Source organism: Phyllobates terribilis, unplaced genomic scaffold (genome assembly GCF_046119375.1).
Source record: "Phyllobates terribilis strain yellow unplaced genomic scaffold, ASM4611937v1 Scaffold_13__5_contigs__length_258822181, whole genome shotgun sequence".
NCBI classification, from domain to species: Eukaryota; Metazoa; Chordata; class Amphibia; order Anura; family Dendrobatidae; genus Phyllobates; species Phyllobates terribilis.
The window spans coordinates 102685147-102693191 of record NW_027362773.1 but is presented as its reverse complement, the minus strand read 5'-3'; positions in this window follow the sequence as shown (position 1 = coordinate 102693191).

The window sequence follows — 8045 nt, the reverse complement described above, 5'->3', positions numbered from 1 at the left end:
GGAAGCTTTTCACAACCTCATGCCTCATGCCTCGTGCTCATACTCGGTCCCCAGCCGTCACTATTTCTCCCGGTGTTGTCTCCGCCTTCTACAAGCCTGGGTCCCTGAACATTACAGCTGGTACTTTTCTGTGGGAATTTGCTTGCCTCCTACCAGCCTGGAATATTTCCAATAAACTATGGTACGACGCCATGGTATTAGCACTTCCCCCAGTAACAGTAGTGAAGCCATCCCCAATTTCCTTCTCAGGAATTTTATTTGGTAGACTGAGTGGCTGCCCAAATACATTAGTTTCTCACAAAGGAGCTGAAGATAGAGTGGTAGTAGGTGCAAGTTTCTCCAGCCTGTTAGATATTAGAGAGTGAACGGCAGCACATTGGATCAGTGGTTACTTAGCATTGAAGCCTTGCAGCACTGGGATCCTGGGTTCAAATCCCAGCAAGGACAACATCTGCAAGGACTTTGTATGTTCTCCCCATGTTTGCGTGGGTTTCTACCTCAGTAAAAAAAAGCAGCCATAGAGTGTCCGGGAACCTTCCCACACACTTTTCTTAGCCAGGACTGCTTCTCGGCAGGGTTGGATGGTCCCACCAGAGAATCCTCTGGTGTGCCCTGGCTTCTACATCAGGAGAGTTCATGATAGCGCTAACTTTGCAGCTGCTATGGGGCTCTTGAGCGGGGGAGAAAGGTGAGCCCTTAGAATCAAATCCTCTGGTGGGCACAATGTTTTTCAATCTGAAACAGCTTCTCAGTGGGAGTTGTATTTCACCACAGCCATATTCTTTAGCTCGGTGAAAGGACTGGCATAGAGGGAAACCGTATCTACTCCGGCTGTCATTTCTCCGTCACCAGGTTCCACCCATTGTCACACACGACCATGCCTGGCTGTATGTTCAGCGGTGAGAGCCACAGATCAGGCTGCTGTGTTACAGCTTTCAACAACTCTGCAGCGCTGGGCGGTTTGTCACCTAAGCATTAAGCATGTTATCTTCAGCACAGCCTGTTGCTGCTTGGCCAAGGCAGTGCTGCAGTGCTTTCAGCTTGTGACTGACGTGGTCATTTCGGAGATGGAGGAGGAGGTGCAGGAGCTGAACAATGTGATTACATTTAGGTTACATTGGCGACTCTGTTTTTATATTAAAGAAAGATCCTACTTTTTTTTTTTTACGTTATTTTTTAAGGCAAATGCATTCACGGGAAATGTAATTTTAACATTTTACAACCTTATCTGGCAATGTGGTGTGTGACACATCATCAGATACATCCTGTTTCATTGATAATGGAGGGACTCTGAAAGACACATAGAGCAGGGCCACGGTAACGAGTATGACATGTTCCCATTAGAAAGGAGAGAGTCTGCTATACAGTTATAGGCTATGCAGTGAATCCAAGGGCTGACCAAATTTAGGAAAAACCCCACTAAGAAATTAAAGACACATAGAGCAGGGCCACAGTAACGACAAATTCCCATTAGAAAGGAGAGAGTCTGCTATACAGTTATAGGGTATGCAGTGAGTCCAACGGCTGACCAAATTTAGGAAAAACCCCACTAAGAAATTAAAGACACATAGAGCAGGGCCACAGTAATGACAAATTCCCATTAGAAAGGAGAGAGTCTGCTATACAGTCATAGGGTATGCAGTGAGTCCAACGGCTGACCAAATTTAGGAAAAACCCCACTAAGAAATTAAAGACACATAGAGCAGGGCCACAGTAACGACAAATTCCAATTAGAAAGGAGAGAGTCTGCTATACAGTTATAGGGTATGCAGTGAGTCCTATGGCTGACCAAATTTAGGAAAAACCCCACTAAGAAATTAAAGACACATAGGAGGACGTTGGTATGGTCGGCAAGGTACTCCCTCAGCATCTTCCCAAACTTTGCACTCCCTGTGAGAGTATCCAGTGCCTCAGGGCCTGTGCGATGGAAGGGGCTGAGAAAACTCTCCCAGAACTTTGACAGTGTTCCCCTGCCTCTGCTGGATTGAAGTTGTGTCTCTCTCGCCTGTACTTTTTGGTTGTCCAACAAAGTGTGCCCTCTGCCCCCAGCGTTTTCAGATGGGAATTTTTTTAATAGTTCCGCAACAAGGGCCTTCTGGTACAGCCCCATTTTTGTAGACCTGTCCACCTCAGGAATAAGAGATATAAAGTTCTCCTTGTAGCGTGGGTCTAGAAGTGTCACCAACCAGTAATGACTGTCACCCAAAATTTTGAGAACGCGAGGGTCATGGGAAAGGCAGCGTAACATAAAATCAGCCATGCGTGCCAGACTACTAACAGGCAAGACTTCCGTGTCCTCACCAAGAGGATGATTGACCATGCTCTCCTCTTCCTCCTCCACTCTGTCCTCTGGCCATCCACACTGAACAGACGGTATGACAGCTGTTCAGGTAGTACCGTCTATAGTGCATGAAACTAGCTCCTGTACTTCCTCCTCCTCCTCTTCCCCATTGTCACCCAATCCACGTTGGGATGAGATGAGGCTGGGCTGTGTGTAATCACCCTGTATGGTTCCTTGCTCCATCTCATCTTGCTCTGCCTGCAATGCATCCTCTTTGATTGTGAGCAGAGAGGGTTTCAGAAGACAGAGAAGCGGGATGGTGACGCTAATTATGGCATCATCGCCGCTCTCCATCTTGGTGGAGTCCTCAAAGTTTTGGAGGATGGTACATATGTCTGACATCCATGTCCACTCCTGAGGTTTTATGTGTGGAGTCTGAACTGTATACCGACGGCCTTTTTGATGCTGGTACTCAACAACTGCCCTCTTCTGCTCACAAATCCTTCCCAACATCTGCAATGTAGAGTTCCAATGCGTGGGGACATCACACACCAGTCTGTGAGCCGGAAGCTGCAAACGCTGCTGAAACACGGCAAGGGCGGCGGAAGCTGTAGCTGACTTTCTAAAATGGGCACACAGGCGGCGTACTTTAACAAGCAGATCCGGAAGCTCCGGGTAGGATTTGAGAAACCGCTGAACCACGAGGTTAAGCACATGGGCCAGGCATGGTACATGTGTGAGCTCGCCTCAGAGCCGCCACCAGGTTCCGGCCATTGTCACACACGACCATGCCTGGCTGTAGGTTCAGCGGTGTGAGCCACAGATCTGCCTGCTCTTTCAGAGCTGTCCACAACTCTTCAGCATTGTGTGGTTTGTCACCTAAGCATACTAGCTTCAGCACAGCCTGTTGCCGCTTGGCCGAGGCAGTGCTGCAGTGCTTCCAGCTTGTGACTGATGTGGTCATTGTGGAGATGGAGGCTGAAGAGGAGTAGGAGGCTAAAGAGGATGAGGTGCAGGAGCTGTAGCCCGTGGGGGCAACCCTGATTGACCTAGGGCCCGCAATCCTTGGCGTCGGGAGGATGTGTTTTGTCCCAAGGTCCGACTGGGTCCCTGCTTCCACTATGTTAACCCAGTGTGCCGTCAGCGAGATGTACCATCCCTGCCCACAAGCACTTGTCCACGTGTCCGTGGTTAGGTGGACTTTCCCGGTAACTGCGTTGTTGAGGGCACGGCTAATGTTTTGGGACACGTGCTTGTGTAATGCGGGGACGGCACAGGGGAGAAATAGTGACGGCTGGGGACCGAGTACCGAGGGACGGCCGCCGCCATCAGGTTGCGGAATGCTTCTGTCTCCACGAGCCTAAAAGGCAACATTTCGAGCGCAAGCAGTCGTGAAATGTGAGAATTTAGTAGTGTGGCCTGTGGGGAGTTGGCTGCATATTTGCACTTGCGTTCCAAGGATTGGGGTGTGGACAACTGAATGCTGCACTGGGACAAGGACATGGATGTGCTTCCTGGCAGATGGCGCACAAAAATGGTGTTCTCTGGATTGCTTTTTAAGCAAATAATGAGGATTAAGATCCAAAAAAAAGTATTCTTGGCCCCTGAGACCTGGGCCTTTGTATAGAAATATCTAACAGCAGCAGAAGGCAGAATTGGAATGGAGCCTCCTGTGCTATATGCACTGCAGTCTGCTATATACCCTGCCTGCCTGCCTATATACACTGCCTGCCTGATATCTCTGCAGATGGATTATTTAGTCCTCAAAAGGACTGTTTGTTAAGATGGATATGTGTAATGTACGGTTTTTCTCCCTACACTACCTAATACACAAGCAAATCTCTCCCTGACACAGCAGCAGCTCTCCCTACTCTGCCTGATTCCGGAGTGACTGTGACGAGTATGGCGGCGCCAGGTCTGATATAGACCTGATGACGCTGTACAGCCATCCAGTCACTGTAATGCCACAACCACCATGGCTGCGGTGTTACAATGAGTGTCAGGCAATCCCTGCATGTTGATTGGCGCTCTAAAGAGCGCCAAACATGCAGGGAGGGGACATGAGCTCCTGCCGAGCAACCCCGGAAATACTCGGCAAGCGCTGAGCATCTCGAGCAGTGAGATGCTCGGGCGAGCACCGAGCAGTAGTGAGCATGGTCGATCATCAGTAATCTGCTCCATATCTGCTTCCCGGTGTTCTGTCTGCCTGCGGGTGCCAGTGCTTCCAGTATCTATTCCATATCTGCTTCCCGGTGTTCTGTCTGCCTGCGAGCGCCAGTGCTTCCAGTATATACTCCATATCTGCTTCCTGGTGTTCTGTCTGCCTGCGGGCGCCAGTGCTTCGAGTATCTGCTCCATATCTGCTTCCCGGTGTTCTGTCTGCCTGTGAGTTCCAATGCTTCCAGTATCTGCTCCATTTCTGCTTCCCGGTGTTCTGTCTGCCTGCGGGCGCCAGTGCTTCCATTATCTACTCCATATCTGCTTCCCGGTGTTCACTCTGCCTATGAGCGCCAGTGCTTCCAGTATCTACTCCACATCTGCTTCCTGGTGTTCTGTCTGCCTGCGGGCGCCAGTGCTTCCAGCATCTACTCCACATCTGCTTCCTGGTGTTCTGTCTGCCTGCGAGCGCCAGTGCTTCTAGTATCAACTCCATATCTGCTTCCCGGTGTTCTCTCTGCCTGCGGGCTCTAATGCTTCCAGTATCTGATCCATATCTGCTTCCTGGGGTTCTGTCTGCCTTTGGGCGCCAGTGCTTCCAGTATCTACTCCACATCTGCTTCCTGGTGTTCTGTCTGCCTGCGGGCGCCAGTGCTTCGAGTTTCTGCTCCATATCTGCTTCCCAGTGTTTTGTCTGCATGTGGGCTCCAATGCTTCCAGTATCTACTCCACATTTGCTTCCTGGTGTTCTGTCTGCCTGCGGGCTCCAATGCTTCCAGTATCTGCTTCATGTCTGCTTCCCGGTGTTCTCTCTGCCTGCGGGCTCCAATGCTTCCAGTATCTGCTCCATATCTGCTTCCCGGTGTTCTGTCTACCTGCGGGCGCCAGTGCTTCCAGTATCTACTCCATATCTGCATCCCGGTGTTCTGTCTGCCTGCGGGTGCCAGTGCTTTCAGTATCTACTCCATATCTGCTTCCCTGTGTTCTGTCTGCCTGCGGGCGATAGTGCTTCAAGTATCTGCTCCATATCTGCTTTCCGGTGTTCTCCCTGCCTGTGGGCGATAGTGCTTCAAGTATCTGCTCCATATCTGCTTTCCGGTGTTCTCCCTGCCTGCAGGCTCCAATGCTTCCAGTATCTACTCCATATCTGCTTCCCGGTGTTCTGTCTGCCTGCGGGCGCCAGTGCTTCCAGTATCTACTCCATATCAGCTTCCCGGTTTTCTGTCTGCCTGCGGGCGCCAGTGCTTTCAGTATCTACTCCATATCTGCTTCCCTGTGTTCTGTCAGCCTGCGGGCGATAGTGGTTCGAGTATCTGCTCCATATCTGCTTCCCGGTGTTCTCCCTGCCTGCGGGCTCCAATGCTTCCAGTATCTGCTCCATATCAGCTTCCCAGTGTTCTGTCTGTTGGCTTCCAGTACCAGTCCCCTGCATGCCTTACCTGCCTGCTGCATCGTTGCCCATGGCACGTGTGCCCACCCGGACCTAGGGCTCAGAGGATCCACCTCTCCAGGTGAGCTGAAACACCTGAGAGCTTTTTCATTGGTTTTGGCTGCCGGCATTTTTCAAGCACCTTTGGGCTTTTTTTTTACTGCCATTATATGGGCGTTTTTTAACTGCCTTCAACAATGAAGAAACCACTCTGTCTTTATTGTTCTTAACTGAAACCATAACTTTGCAAAAAGAAGCGATTTACAGAAACACCGCCAAGGGTATGACGCATCAGGCCAGATGAAGTGCGAGAGAGCGCAAAACCCTGCCTGCGTCCTGCACATTATAAATTGTTTAGAAACTAACACTGAACAGAATGCCCCATATCTCAGCAATAGTAAATGTCACATGAAATGTAAGGGAGTTTCCGAAACAATAATCAGACCTATAATTACTCACCAGCTACATATTACCAAACAGCAATAAATCATAACTGTTATAAAAAGTAAGATTTATTGAGAACACAATGTACTTCAGTTATCAAAAACGTCCTTAAAAGCACACCATTAAAAATCCATTGGGACAGTGTGTGTACAGAAAAGGCACAGCGTAAAGATTATAAGACAAATCACGGCTTTAAAACAAATCTATGAACACAAGTGGGAAACAGAATGTTGGACAAATTGTCAAACATGAAGTAGCGTATAATAAAAATTATCAAACCTACATATACCAAGAATAGTTTCAAATGTCTAAAAAACTTAAAAGTATAGCCACAGCTTCCTCTGTGCCATTTGTTACACACACTGTCCTGCACCCAAACACGTTTCGCTTGCTGCTTTTTCAAGGGGCTTTCAATAACATTTATGGTATATTACTGTTTGGTAATATCAATTAGGTTGGCCAAAATAAATATGAGCCTCTAAAACCAATTAAAACTCCACTACAATTTATCATCAAAAAAAATAATTCTTTATTAATGCATAATATCATTACAAAGCATCAATAACAACATAAAATTCAGGAAGAAAATACATGATGTGGAGCAAGATCTGGCAGTATTCTCTTAAAATTCTCTTAAAATTATAAATGTATACATAATTTCAGTTAGTATAATCAATAAAGTGCATGTAGGTATTCAACCTCTCCACTGAGTGCAAAAATAAGTGTATGAAGAGAGGATGTTAAATAGGAGAGGTCCAATCAGGTGGTTTACCTGTAATGAGGCGGCTGTTGAAGTAATAACAGGTGTAGTCTCTAAGCTTGGTGGTTACAATGCAATATTGTGGCTCTAAATTTGGTGGTTACACTACAATATTGGCGCACTACGCTTGGTGGTTACACTGCAATATTGGGGCATTAAGCTTGGTGGGTACATTACCATATTGTGTTCTATGTTTGATGGTTACATTGCAATATTGGGACATTAAGCTTGGTGGTTACATTACAATATTGTGGTACTAAGCTTGGTGGTTACACTACCATATTGTGTACTATGCTTGGTGGTTACACTGCAATATTAGGGCACTAAGCTTGGTGGTTACATTACAATATTGTGGCACTAAGCTTGATGGTTACACTTCAATATTGGGAGTCTATGCTTGGTGGTTATACTACAATATTGTGCACTAAATTTGGTTGTAAAATACAATATTGTGCACTAAGCTTGGTGGTTACACTACAATATTGTGGCAGTAAGCTTGGTGGTTATGCTGCAATATTGGGGCACTAGGTTTGGTGATTGATTATATTACAATATTGTGCACTAGGTTTGGTGGTTACACTACAATATTGTGCACTAAACTTGGTGGTTCCACTAAAATATTGTGCTCTAAGCTTAGTGGTTAGTGGTTACACTACAATATTGTGAAGCTAAGCTTGGTAGTTCCACTGCTATATTGGGACACTAAACTTGGTGGTTTTACTACAATTTTGTGCGCTAAATTGGTGGTTACACTACAATATTATACACTAAGCTTGGTGGTTACACTACAATATTGTGGCACAAATGATGGCAGTTTCACTGCAGTACAGTACAGTGGCACAGTGCTCTCATTGCGTCAACTATCTTGATTGGCGCACTACTGGATAGGTACACTCTTCCTAAATATTGTCTAATTCTTCTAACCAAAAGGCCCATGATCTGGTGTCCTACAGTACACATGAAACTTTTGAGCT